The following is a 13,928-nucleotide window of genomic DNA, read 5'->3' on the forward strand; positions in this document are numbered from 1 at the left end:
AATTTGCATATTTAATTTAAAAGATTTATCTCATAAGAAAATTTTAGTTAAATTTTTTTAATAAATTGTAAAAAAAATTTATGGAGGGAAATACATGAAACAAATTTTTGGAGGGAAATTTTCATTCCTTAATCTATATATTATCATTAGGAGAGAGTGAATTTGTATCATTCAACCTCTTCTGTTTTGAAAGCATGGATTCTTCCGATAGTGAAGTTTCACTTTGTGAAGCATCAACATCTTCGTCACATAACAACTCTATTCATATTGATGAATATGACTGAAATTCTTCCACTATGAATAGAGAGTCAAATCTTCCACTTAGTCCTAATCCTAAGGACTATGAGAGCAACACTGATGAAAGACAAGATGAAGAATTTCAAATAAATAAAGAGTCACAATTTCCACTTAGTCCTAATCTTGTGGACTATGAGAGCAGCAGTGATGAAGAGCATTATGAAGATTTTCAAATAAATAAAGAGTTGCAGTTTCCATTTAGTCCTATTCCTATGGAATATGAGAGCAGCAGTGATGAAGAGAATGATGAAAAATTTCAAATGAATAGAGTGATGATGCCCACTTAATCCTAATCCTATGGACTATGAGAGTAGCAGTGATGAAGAGAATGATGAAGAATTTCAAAATAATGGAGTGTCACGGTGTCCACTTAACCCTAATCCTATGGACTACGAAAGCAATAGTGACGAAGAGCACAATGAAGAATTTCAAAAGAATGGAGTGTTACAGTGTCCACTTATTCCTAATCCTAAGGACTATGAGAGTAGCAGTGATGAAGAGCATGATTAAGAATTTCAAATGAATAGAGTGTCACAGTGTCCACTTAGTCCTAATCCTATGGACTATGAGAGCAGTAGTGATGAAGAACATGATGAAGAATTTCAAATGAATAGAGTGTCACAGTGTCCACTTAGTCCTAATCCTATGGACTATGAGAGCAGTAGTCATGAAGAACATGATGAATCATTTCAAATGAATAGAGTGTCACAGTGTCCACTTACGGACTATGAGTGCTGCAGTGATGAAGAGCATGATGAATATTTTCAAATAAATAAAGAGTCGCAGTTTAAAATTAGTCCTAATCTTAAGGACTATGAGAACAATAGTGACGAATGACATGATGAAGCACTTAGTCCTAATCCTAATGACTATGAGAGCAGCAGTGACGAAGGGCAGGATGAAGAATTTTCAGTAAGTAAAGAGTCATATTTTCGATGTAGTCCTAATCCTATGGACTATAAGAGAAGTACTGACAATGGACATGATGAATAATAGCCAATAAACATCAAGTCAAATTTTCCATTTAGTCCTAATTCTAAGGACTATGAGAGTAGCACTAAAGAAGGGGAAGATGAAGAATATCCTCCAAGTCAGTATTTCAAAAGAACAAATGATCATAGTGAGGATAACATTCCTCAGAATGATGATGAAAATACTTATACAAATGATGACCCAATGATGGAGATGTTTCCAATAAATGTTGTATCAAGGAGTAGGAGCGGACCTTTTCATATCAATCCAAGATGTTCTAGTTATACAAGGGGTAGAGAAAAATATATGACGAGAAGAAGTTCTATCAGCGCTTTCATTCCAAGTGAATGTTGTCAAAATGATTTCTTGAAACATATGGATTTCAAGCTTGCATTAGAGAAAAGGAAGATATATTTGTCAATGAATAAAAGCATGCAAAATTCATATTTAGTGGGGTGCATGCAATCTACATTATCAAGTTATGATTATCAAATTGAGTCTTTATTTATCTTTAGATAAGCTTTCAAAATGTTTCATTCAATGGGTAATTTTTGTATGTCAAGAATCCAAGAAAATTTGGAAAAGGATTCCACATTTTATTCAGAAGTACATCATAAACAACAGTTTGGGCCATTATCAAATACTGCAATGTCATGGATGAAAGATTTATTTTCAAAGCATGGAGAGTGTATGCCAAATAAAAGGACAATACATATTCTAGATAATTTCTCAAGACGATAAATCTACAACTTATACAAATAATATGGAGAAGGTGCTGAGGGACATGGTCGATTTATTACATATCAATATTTTATGAAGGCATGGAAGAAAGAATTCAACAATGTCTGTATTCCTAAGAAGACAAGGATGGGGATTTGTAGTACATGTGCTTCTCTTAAATAAAAAAGGGATAAATGTGAAGGGTCAGAAAGAGGTAAGCATTCATAACTTTAACTTTTAAAATTGTATAGTCATCAACTATGAAAACATATTTCTTAATGACTTTCTTTTATGTTGTGTAGATTCCATTGTCAAAGAACTTCAGGAGCATCGCGAAAAATAAACAAGTGAAAGGAAAAAGTTGTGCAAGCATCAAAAGAAGTGTTATGATAATATGAATAAATATTTGGGTTTGATAATTGATGTTATGGACCAAAATAAAACACTTTTACCACATTTTGTTCACACACCCAAAAATTTACAGGAGGAAAATTTTATTCAGTATCACTTGGTTGGTTGTATGATCTTCAATGGGAAAATGTTTCCAAAGATGTACTTCACAGCTCCAAATATTCATAATGATGAAAATCTGACAATAACCATAATTCATGATGTGCTTTCTCATTGGTCTCGTAAACTTCCTGAAGTTTTGTATCTACAGTTGGACAACACTTGCAATGAAAACAAAAATTAGATTGTTTTTGGATATCTAAACATGCTTGTTGAATTCAAAATTTCTTAGAAGGTAAAGGTTGGTTTCCTTCTTGTTGGGCACACTCATGACCATATTGATCAGATGTTCAGTCGTTTTTCAGTTACATTGAGGAGGAAGGAAGTTGGGAGCTTTCCATCGTTAATTGAATGTATTAAGAAATCATACATGCCATAGCCTACTTTTGATGTGTTGGAAGAAACTATTGACATTCAAAGGTTTATTCTGGGATCGCTTAGTGAGGAGAAATGCATTGAACAACTTAATTACATTAGCTTCCAACATCAATTTCGTAACAAAAAAATTGATGGGAAAACACTAATATGGGGCAAAACGTATTCAACTACTACGGAATGGGCACCATCATCAGGTTTGGAATTTTTTAAGTTCATTTCAAATCATCTAATATTTGCATCAAATATATTGTTATTACAATTAGTTGCTGAAGTTCATAATGCATGCAGAAATAATAGAGATATAAATTATTCTGATTTCCTAGAAGAAATTAAAAAATGTATTAGATATACATATGAGTACTTTGATATTGTTGATTCATTTTGGTGGGAGTCTTTTTTCAATAATCAAAATTATATCATTTCAAGAACAACAATGAAGATATACATTTGAAAAATCCATTTATTTGGCCACAAAATGTGTCAAATGAACATGAGGAAAAAAACATCGTTGAACAATAACAATCTCAAGGTATTATTAATTCTTCACAGGGAGAGGAACAAGAGATGTATATTGGTTCCAGAATATCTCATGCACAATGTGAATCCATGGAAGACCTTTACAGGGGTTCAATACAGAATATTAAGGAGGGTTGCATGATCACAGTGCTAGCAGATGGAGATCCCAATGGCTATCCATTCTGAGTTGCTAAGGTTATAAAGGTCATTACAGAAAATGAATATGTTATAGGTGTTGAAGTACATTGGTATGTCACAAATACACACCCATTCAATGGTGTGTATAAGCTAGAGATGGTAGTTGATAAAAAAATTGGTGGAAAGAGAAAAAGAAAGGGTACAAATATAAGTCATTGCCGCACAGACCTCTTAAAATTGGAGGATGTTGCGATACTTGTTTATGACTTCAATTTAACAAAGAGAGGAACTCTTCGCTTCAACACGATAGAGATTATGAAAAGGTTGTTACCAGAAGGAACAATGTTGAGATGGGAGTCTGCTGAAACCAGTCGTAGATCCAAAAGAATTTTGAAACCTGAAATGGTTGGCATGCAAGTGGACTATGATGGGGCACTAGTTGATGAAAGAGAAGAATATGGAACATCTTCATCTGCATCCAGTCATTCATCTGAAGATGTGAATTCTAATGGTGTGCAAGAAAATATGAGTGGTTTTGAATAATTGTCTAAGATAGTTTATATGACTGATGTTTGCATCGTATCTTGAATTAAAAATTTTGATTTCCATATGGTGTTAAATCAGAAGTTATGAGTCATTTTTATGTTTGTTGGAACATGTTTTAATCATGATGAATTTTATTGTCTAGAATATCTACAATGCAACAATAACTTAGAGATATAATGTATGTTTCACTCAATCTATAAATAATGACATTTTGATTAATTTAGTCATGTAATTTGTTCATAATGTCATGGTTTTTTATTTTTATGGTTAAATTTTTTTATTTTTTTATTTTTTATTTTTTTGTATCTTTAATGTTATGGTTGAAAACAATTAGAATTTTAGTGATCTTTAGTGTCATGTTATTATATGTTTAACAACATGGAAAAAAACTAATAGAATTTTAATGCGTTTCAGATCACATTATTTTATATTTATCATCATTACTAAAACATGTTGAAATTATACTTAGGAAAGAAAAATGTTCTTCTACCAAACACATTAGTGTTTTTTTCCCTCAAAAAAAAATTGCTTTTTGTATATAAAAATTCGGTCTTACTGCCTTTTTTTAAAATGTTGAAAATTGACTCTAAAAAAAACCATCGTTCTAGTATCAACACTTTTCGTTTTCAGGGTTTTTTTTGCACAATTTGTGCACAAAAAATTGGTTTTCACTGCCATTTTTAAAACATGTTGAAAATTGACCCTAAAAAAAAAAAGAACCATCGTTTCATTATACACACTTTTCGTTTTTAGCATTGCTATTCATGTATTTTTTGGGTTTTTTGGATAGAGTTCCCGTTTTGAGTTTACAGTTCCCATTTCAATGTTTACATTGTTTTTCTTTGTTGTTATTAGTTTTCACAGTTTGTTGATTACTTGGAAATCTTTCAAATAGATCCAAATTTCTCCAATATGCGGTGATTATTGTGAATGTCCTTATCCACCTTAGTAAACCAAAGATACCTCAGTTTCCATAAAACAATGCTGTTTATTTTTTTTTCTTTGACTGACTCCATGCCCAATGGTGGCTTCCTTCACACTCTTTCACCTGAAAAATCAAATAGAAAACCAGAGTTAGCCATCTGCATTCTCAAATAATATTGAGAGATCCCTCTCAGATTCGAAGGGCTAACTTCTAATTAAAATATGGTTTGAAATAGTTACACCAAGTTGAAAGGTTGACACAGCCCAACCCCCACCAAACCGGTTGATAACACTTATTATCCTCCTTTTCTTGTTTATTCTCATCACTTGGTTTTATAAATGACTCCTCAACCACCTACTTACCCTTAGCCTGTACAATAGGTTTTGGGTTTTGCTGAGCATGTTGTATAGCTACCTCTCTAAGCTCTCGGTTTTGTCTTTTCAGAAATGCTATTTATAATTGTGACATAGAAAATTCATCTTTCATTTTAGTTATATTTGGATTCTCTTCCTCTCCCTAAGCTGTTTTAGTTTGTTTCACATTCTCTTCTTGCTTGTTCTCTGGGGTAGCATCAACTATCTGAGGAATTGACTCCTCAATATTCTTCTTCACCTTCAATCTAGTTCTTCTTTCCTTTTTCACTTTGCTTCTTGCTTAACCCTTTCCTATATTTCTTTCTTTGTTTCTCACTTAGCTGCTCATCTTCACTTACCTTTTCCACTGTCTCGGTCATTGGTTCATCATGTGGTTCTTCTTTTTCTTCACACAACTCCATTGGTGAGGAATCTACTTGAGGCAATAAACTAAGATTTGACAAAAAGCTAGACCAAGAAACTTTTATTTTCTCAAGTTCAAACATAACCAGGATTTTTATCAAGGAAAAATGAAACAAGCTTGACATGTGATTGTCTTTCTTAAGCTTGAATGTCTCTACTATCCTTCCCAAACTCTTAAGAAAATAATAAGGTAGGTTCATGGGCTTCTTAGATATAAAATCCACCAGGAGTCTGAGGTGATACTGATAAACTCAACTGAACCTACCTTCACAAGTAAAATACCTTTGTATGACTTTAAGTAATTGGCTATGATGACCTTGGAGGTATGTGCTTGGGAATGGTGTGTCAAAATTATTTCTAAATTGTGGTTTAAAAAATTACTTGAAGAATGAGGCATTAATATCATCCCCTTTGAACCACTTTTCTCCATCTGAAGGAATGCCTGTGGCATCAGAAATGAGTTTCTCTATAATGACCATCTCCAAATCTCCCAACCTGACCTTTCCATCCTTGAAACTCAAAGCAAAAAGGTTGGTTAACTATACATGATGACCCACTGTTTGAATCTTCTCATAGAAATGTATGCACCTAACATTATCAAAATAAACCCTAATCGTTGGATTAGAGTTTACGAGGGCCAATTTTTTAGGTTATATATGAACAATTTCCCCCCCCTCAACCCCCCCCCCCCCCATCTTTGATTTGCAGTAGGAGCCATTGGTCACTTTTGTACACAGGGCAGACTTATAGACTTTTTGGGAGACCATGTGGGCTGTAGCAACAACGACAGACACACCTTTGGATAGCAATAAACAGAAGTCTATATGACAAACACACTACAGAGTGAGGACATGGTACGTTGACAGCGTCAAAGGTGATTGGTTAGTTTCACGACTCCACAAACTTCAACCCTAGACCAGCTCAATGCTCAACATCAATTATCATTTACTTATAACCCCTGACTCATATTTTTCTTAAAAGGAAAACAAAAGTCTGCATGGCAACAGAGTATACGCAACAATTTTACATTAACAACTAATCACAACTTTTCCAGATTTGAAACAGGCAGTAAAAGGGTTCTAAAAGATGAGTGGCATGACCCTACCTCTGAAAAGCCAGAAATAAGTTTTTTTTATGCTAGATGACTTTGGGAGAAAGTTGCACGATAATTGCATAGCACTCTGTGTGCAACACCCGAATGCGTAGCACCTCTATGTAGCAATCAACTTCTGCAAATTAAACCTCTGTGTACCTATCTCCTTTCGATTTCCTTGCCTAAATAGTCTGCAAATGAAACTTCATTCAATCAAATTACACTAGAAATCAACAATGCAAGCAACTGTGTGAAGAAAAATGGCGGTCTCTCCACCATTTGAATTTGTTACTATTTTGTCCTGTAGTGTGATGTCACAAGGCACCTTCTTTGAAAAATATGATGTTTTGGGTATTAAAATCATTAGAAGGCTTGGTTTAGCATAGGATTTGGAGTAGTGGGAGGATTATATGAGTAGTGCCATATCTAATACGCAATCATAGCTTTTGAGGGGGAAAATGGAAAGGGAGTTGTGATAATTATATGTTTATGAGTGAGGAATGATTAAATGCATAGGGGGATAGGGTAGGGGATTTAATACATGAATAATGGGAAATGGGAAAATGTAGGATGTAGGTTATAATGTTTGGGAAAAAATGAATAGACTAGGAGGGGAAAAGAAAAGTGATGTTTTCAACAACTATCTTTCTTTGAGCAGTGGAATTTTCAACTGTCTCTGATTCATTTAAACCTCATGAAAAACCCACTATTGACACATAACCCATGACTCAATTACTCAATATTTTAACAATGTTTCCCAATAACTCACGACAACTTCATGATTTTGACCTAACCTCTTGATGACCACACCCATGGCAATATTTTGGACAGTGACATTCGAACTTAAGACAACGAAAATGCCATTAAGTTCAATTTATTCAAACTAACCATTAAGTATTTCAAATGCATTTTACAAATGTAAACCTATTGACCCTAACACAATGATCAAGTTGTCTGCTTCGTCGTGCATATTTAGGTGGGAAAGACCATGAGGAAGTGCCACACAAATGAAGTTCTTGCATCATTGGTGTCTTTAGCCATGAAGTGCAAAAATGTAGTCTAGTATAACTGGGCTGGATATTTATGCAAGGAATTCTTGGACGACTATCGCAAGGTCTAGGAAAAAGGTATATATTTCCACTATGCCTCGTTAATATTGATCATTTCTATGTTGGCATGGAAGGAGCTAGAGGATACACAATTTCCTCCAATAGAAGATGTATGTGAGGCCACGAGGTATGCTTTGTTTTGGTATACCACTCAACCATAACGAGCGGAAGAATAGGATATTTTTTGTATTATGTCAAATGGATGTACACATGTTAGTAAACCAACATCTGTGCCTTTCGCCAAGTTTGCACAAACAGTACAACCTTATGGTGACGTTTAAGGTGGATTTCCATAAATTGTACATATAGGTGCACAGAGATACGAAGAAGGAATGACATGAATTTCCATATATGGTCAAAGAAGATGATCTGGTAGAAGTAATACATACATGGCTTGCAGAATGGACAACTCCGCTGAAGGAAGCAGGAGACAATGCAACAAAAGAAGAAGAGTTGGACACTTCACACCATGGCGAAGGCAGTGGAAAATACATGGAGAAGGAAGTAGAGGAAGATGAAGAGGAGGAAGAACACTATGAAGAAGAGCTCCATGAATAAGACCATGAGGAGGATCCTCAATGAGTTATGGATACAACTAAGGAGAAAGAAAAGACAAAAAAAAAAAAAAAAAAATTGTTGTGGAGAAGAGAAAGAATGAAGGCGAAGCTTCCATTAAGAGAAGAAAGAATCATAAGGCGGATAAATCAAAACAAATCACACCGATGGTTCTAAGTGAAGGTGACCTGAACCAAATTGGAGACAAGATTCAGGAGATAATAATGGAATCTTGGAATAGGGTGGAATATTTCTATGGAAAGCTTATCACATGTGTGCAGTAGCGTATTGCATAGCTGAAGATCTTGGCACAAGAACCTAGACCAACAATGCAGATAGGCCAAGCACTTAACCCATAAAGGATTATAGAGACAACATTCGGGATGATGATCATGTAGATATCGGTTGGAGCTATGGAGTTCGTGTTAGGCCCCTATACTACTAGTGTAACCCCTTATTGTTATTAGTACAACCCACTTATTATATTAATGTACCGATGTAGTGCCCATATTGTTACTATTGTGCCCCATAGAAGCCCACTATTGTTATTCTTGTGCCCTTATATTATTATTGTTATGTCGGCTCTGATTATGTTATGACCCCTTAGACTCCTATATATAGAAATGAGGTCTTTTCATTTATATCATCTAAGAATTATTCATTTATGTAATGTAAAGGAGGTTTCCCCCTTGAAGAGGCTAAATTCTAAGGCGTTGATCTATCTTTTCTAACTTTTCTTGAGCTGGTACCATAACATTTGGTATCAGAGCTTTGGATTCTAGGGTTTAGCTTCTCCAAAAAGGTCATCGTGGAATTTTCGCTATAACTTTTGTTCTGTGACATTTCAGAAGCTAAAAAAAAACCCATTTGAGAAGAAATCGCGTTGAATCTCGGGTCTGAATTTCAAAGTTTTACGCGCTATATTTGCGGAGATATGATCTGAGGAAGTTGGTATTTTTGCAGACTCCTGAATTACATTCCAAACAGGTGACCTGGGGAAACTCGTCATAACTTTCTCTCTGAGCATTGGATTGAAATTTCGTAAGAACATACAGAAAGAGGACGGGCTGTAGTTTCTTGTATTATTTTTCAGAGCCAAAGGTCGACACAGTGACAGGTGGCACTTCATAAAAGTTCTCTCTTCTGGAAAGGTCTATAATCAGGTCATCTTGGGAGATTGTGCATAACTCTTTCTTGGAGAATCCAATTGGGATCAGACTGGTGGAATGGGAAAGAGGACGTAGAGGGCTACTAGAAGTCGCAATTTTAGAACTTAAAGATCCGAAAGTGTAGAGTTACAGTCGTTTCAAGATCGAGCTCCTAAAATCAAGAAAAAGCAAGATGAGGAAGTTTGATGGCAAGGATCCAATAAATTGGATACTTCAGATGGAGCAATATTTTGATCTACATGGTGCACCACTATTACAAAAGGTATGTGTTGCATCTTCATATTTAGAACCGGATCAATTTTTATGGTATGAAGGGCTTTGTTCTCGTAAACAACTTGTTACGTGGTCAATTTTCATGGAGGAAATGATAGCACATTATGAGGATACAAAGAGCAACACCTTCTTTAGAGCAACACCACAACAATTGGAATGAGTAAAAGGGCTTTGCGACATAGTAGAAAGCAAAATTATGGAAACCAGGAAGCATAGCTCTCACAACTATAAAGATGGAAGTGTTGTTTCTCCAAGCCTTCCACAACCTACAAGGGTTACACCACGACAATTGGAAGAAAAAAGAGAAAAGGGGCTTTGTTACAATTGTGATAGCAAATGCACTAAAGGTCTAAGTGTGCTGAGAAGAAATTATTCTACATAGAATATGAAGAGGAGGAAGAAAAGGATCAAGAAACATCAAAAGAAGAATATATACGCCAGGACCCCACCCCAGAGAAAGACGAAATGAATCAGACCATATCTTGTAAAGCATTGGCAAGAATTACCACTCCTCAAACTCTCAAGATAGAAGGACATATCAAGAAGAAAAAGGTGCAAGAAGTGAAAGATCACATCGAGAAAGAAGAAATGAATCCAACCATATCTTGTAATTCATTGGTCGAAATTACCACTCCTCAAACTATCAAGATAGAAGGACATATCAAGAAGAAAAATGTTCAAGAGGTGAAAGATCACATCGAGCATCAAGAAATGAATCTGACCATATCTTGTAAAGGATTGGAAAAAATTACCACTCTTCAAACTCTAGAGATAGAAGGACATATCAAGAAGAAAAAGGTTCAAGCAGTGAAAGATCACATCGAGCATCAACAACAAGTTCTCCAAATTTTAAAGGATAACGCCACTTCGATGCAAAATCTAACAAAACAACAGGTAGATCAACATCGTAGTGAAAAATGTTTTGATGTAGGTGATTGGGTATTTTTAATACTACATCTCAAGCAAGCTATTTATGAGAAGGAAATGTTGGCAATACTACATGCACTTAAAAAATTGCGACCTTACCGAATGGGAAGACTCTTCAAGGATGAGGATGTGGAAGCATTGTTTTGTGATATTTCTATTATCCAACCAGATTGGATAAACGAAGCAAGGGATAAATGGAAGAAGGACGAAGAAGTATGGCCACTTATTCAAAAGTTGTAAAAGATCCCAATTCAGACAATATTGCCAAAAATTGAAGAGGAAGGAAAAATCATATTGGAACCTAGAGCAGTCACAGAAACAAGAACCCGACAGCTACGAAATCGATCAATTTCAGAGTATCTCATCAAGTGGAAGAACTTACCCGTTGAATATTCCACATGGGAGGACAAGAATTTTATACAGAAGCATCAAGAACTACTCAAGTGTTGAGGACAATGCTTTTTGAAGGAGAGGGGCATGTTAGGCCCCTATACTACTAGTGTAACCCCTTATTGTTATTAGTACAGCCCACTTATTATATTAATGTACCCATGTAGTGCCCATATTGTTACTATTGTGCCCCATAGAAGCCCACTATTGTTATTCTTGTGCCCTTACATTATTATTTTTATGTCGGCTCTGATTATGTTATGACCCCTTAGACTCCTATATATAGAAATGAGGTCTTTTCATTTGTATCATCCAAGAATTGTTCATTTATGTAATGTAAAGGAGGTTGCCCCCTCGAAGAGGCTAAATTCTAAGGCGTTGATCTATCTTATCTATATTTTCTTGAGCTGGTTTCATAACAGTTCGACTCTGCCGAAGTAAAGCAATAGATAAAAGGTTTGCATCATGTCAACTTGAACATGGAAGCCCTGCCCATTCTGATATTGCATCACTTACACCAGGGCATAACTAATGAGCTAAACAAGAGAGAAAAAACACAACACAATCGAACATTCATGTAGAGAAAGAGCGTGTTGCACTGAAGAAACAACTGGACCAGGGCATCAAGGAAAAAGAGAAGGAATAGCTACATCAGAAGAGGTTGAAAGAAGTGGTTGAAGCAACTTGTAGGAAAGTGTTGAACATGGATGCCTGCAAGGAGGAACCCACAGAAGATAACGTCGCAAAGCTTGGCCTTACAGTCAAGGAATCCAAGAAGAAAATTGCAGATGTGCCATTTGAGTATGGGGTAAATATCAATGAGCTGTAGTTAAAGTTTTAGCTAACTACACCACCAGAAGTACATGAATAAAGGGAGATTAACTTAAAGAGTGGGATGGGAAGCATCTCTGCAACATTTGGTAGACTATGGAAAATTGCTAGATGAGAGCATGCAAATTTGGACTTTGCTATAGGAAGATCCAAATTTTCAGAAACTACAGGAGGAGATGCAACAAAAGAAACATCAGTTGTAAGAAATTTGAGCAACTGATAAGACTTTGCCAATCTCATAGAGGCTGACAAAAATTAGTGAGTCTAAGGAGTTGCAAAATAAAATCAAAGAGATGAAGAAGGAGGAGCAAAGATTGATACAAAGGACTTAGCCTTGCCAAGATGAGGCCCTTCAGCTATCAGAGGCAGTCGATGAAAAGCTTCAATAGATTCGACAAAGGGAGAAAAAATTGACAAAGAGGGTTGCAAAGCATGTCACTAAAGCACTATTAGAAGAAGTGCGTAGCGAGGAAAACCAACTGGTAGAGATTATGCAAGAATTTAACAAGGCATACAACAACATTGTAGAAAAAATTAGAGGCAAAGTAGCTGAGTGACTCGAGATGAGTCACATGTGAGTGTTGGGGGCCTGTTGGGCACAAACCAACTTGTCTAGATTTTGGGCAACCAAATTTTGTGAAGCACGCAGTAAAACGGATGCCACAGAGTGCATAGTGGACCACGCAGCAGAGTAGCAGAGCACAATGAATACCGCGTAGCAAACTCACCATGTAGTATAGGGGATTTGTGGCAAAGCCCCTCACTTTTTTTAAAACAATATAATATTGTAAAAGTTGAATCGTTTTGGACCCTAGTCCCTTGTATTTTGGAAACCATGGTATCAGGTCCATGGTAATGTAGCGATGTAATCCCTCATGTAATAATGTATATAGGGATGAATAATAAAGAAGAAAGACATCGAATTGATCCAGATCTATGTTTATGGTGATATTTTTGTGATCTGTACTTGGGAGAAAGGGGTGAGGCTCTGCAGCTGAGTGCGCGGAGGCTTGGGTTTGCAACTTAGTGCACAAACCATCTGCAACTTAGTGCACAGATAACCTATAGTTGTGTGTGCATGAAAGAACTGTTTGTTGTACCAATTCTCTAGTATACGCAACAATTCTCGTGGATGTAGCCCAACATTGGAATGAACAACCATAAAATCTGTGTTTCATGTGTTGATTTTCTTCTTATCTACACTTTATTTCAATACTATGAAGTTTATGGATGCTTATGCTATGTTTAAGTGATTAATATAATTTTGGGAAGTAATATATAAGTGTGAAGTAGTTGATGTATGAGAAGTGGTTTATAAGTATTAAAGAAAAAGAAAATAAAAAGTTCCACATCGGAACATCCCTTAGGCTGCAGAAACCTAGTTCTGCAACCTCCAATAGTCACTTTTGGTGACACTGTGACTTACTTGTAGGTCGTTGTTGAAAGGGCTAGTGTTTGAGGGTTTTGTTGGTGTGTAATAAAATTTGAACCTGGGTCAGCACAACTTAAGCCAACACTAAGTCATGAACGATGTGTAGAGATTTAAAATAGACTTTGAGGGCTCAATTTCTCATCTATCCCTCCTTCTAGTGCCCGAAATGTTGACAGTGTTGGACACACCAAAATTCAAGGGGATCTGCCTGCTAAGAAGTCCCAACTAGACCTTAGGCTATTTGGAGCAGGGGTCCCAACAGTGGGTGGTGATGTAGTTCCTTGACCGCGGCAGCACGAAGAAATATGTATTATTACTTTGGTCGGAAGGAAGTGTGTGTCCTTGTAACGAGTCAAGTGAGATGCATGGGG

The sequence above is a fragment of the Pinus tabuliformis genome, chromosome 5_1, assembly GCF_031772625.1.
Source record: "Pinus tabuliformis cultivar Carrire ecotype Pingquan chromosome 5_1, CPIR1, whole genome shotgun sequence".
NCBI classification, from domain to species: Eukaryota; Viridiplantae; Streptophyta; class Pinopsida; order Pinales; family Pinaceae; genus Pinus; species Pinus tabuliformis.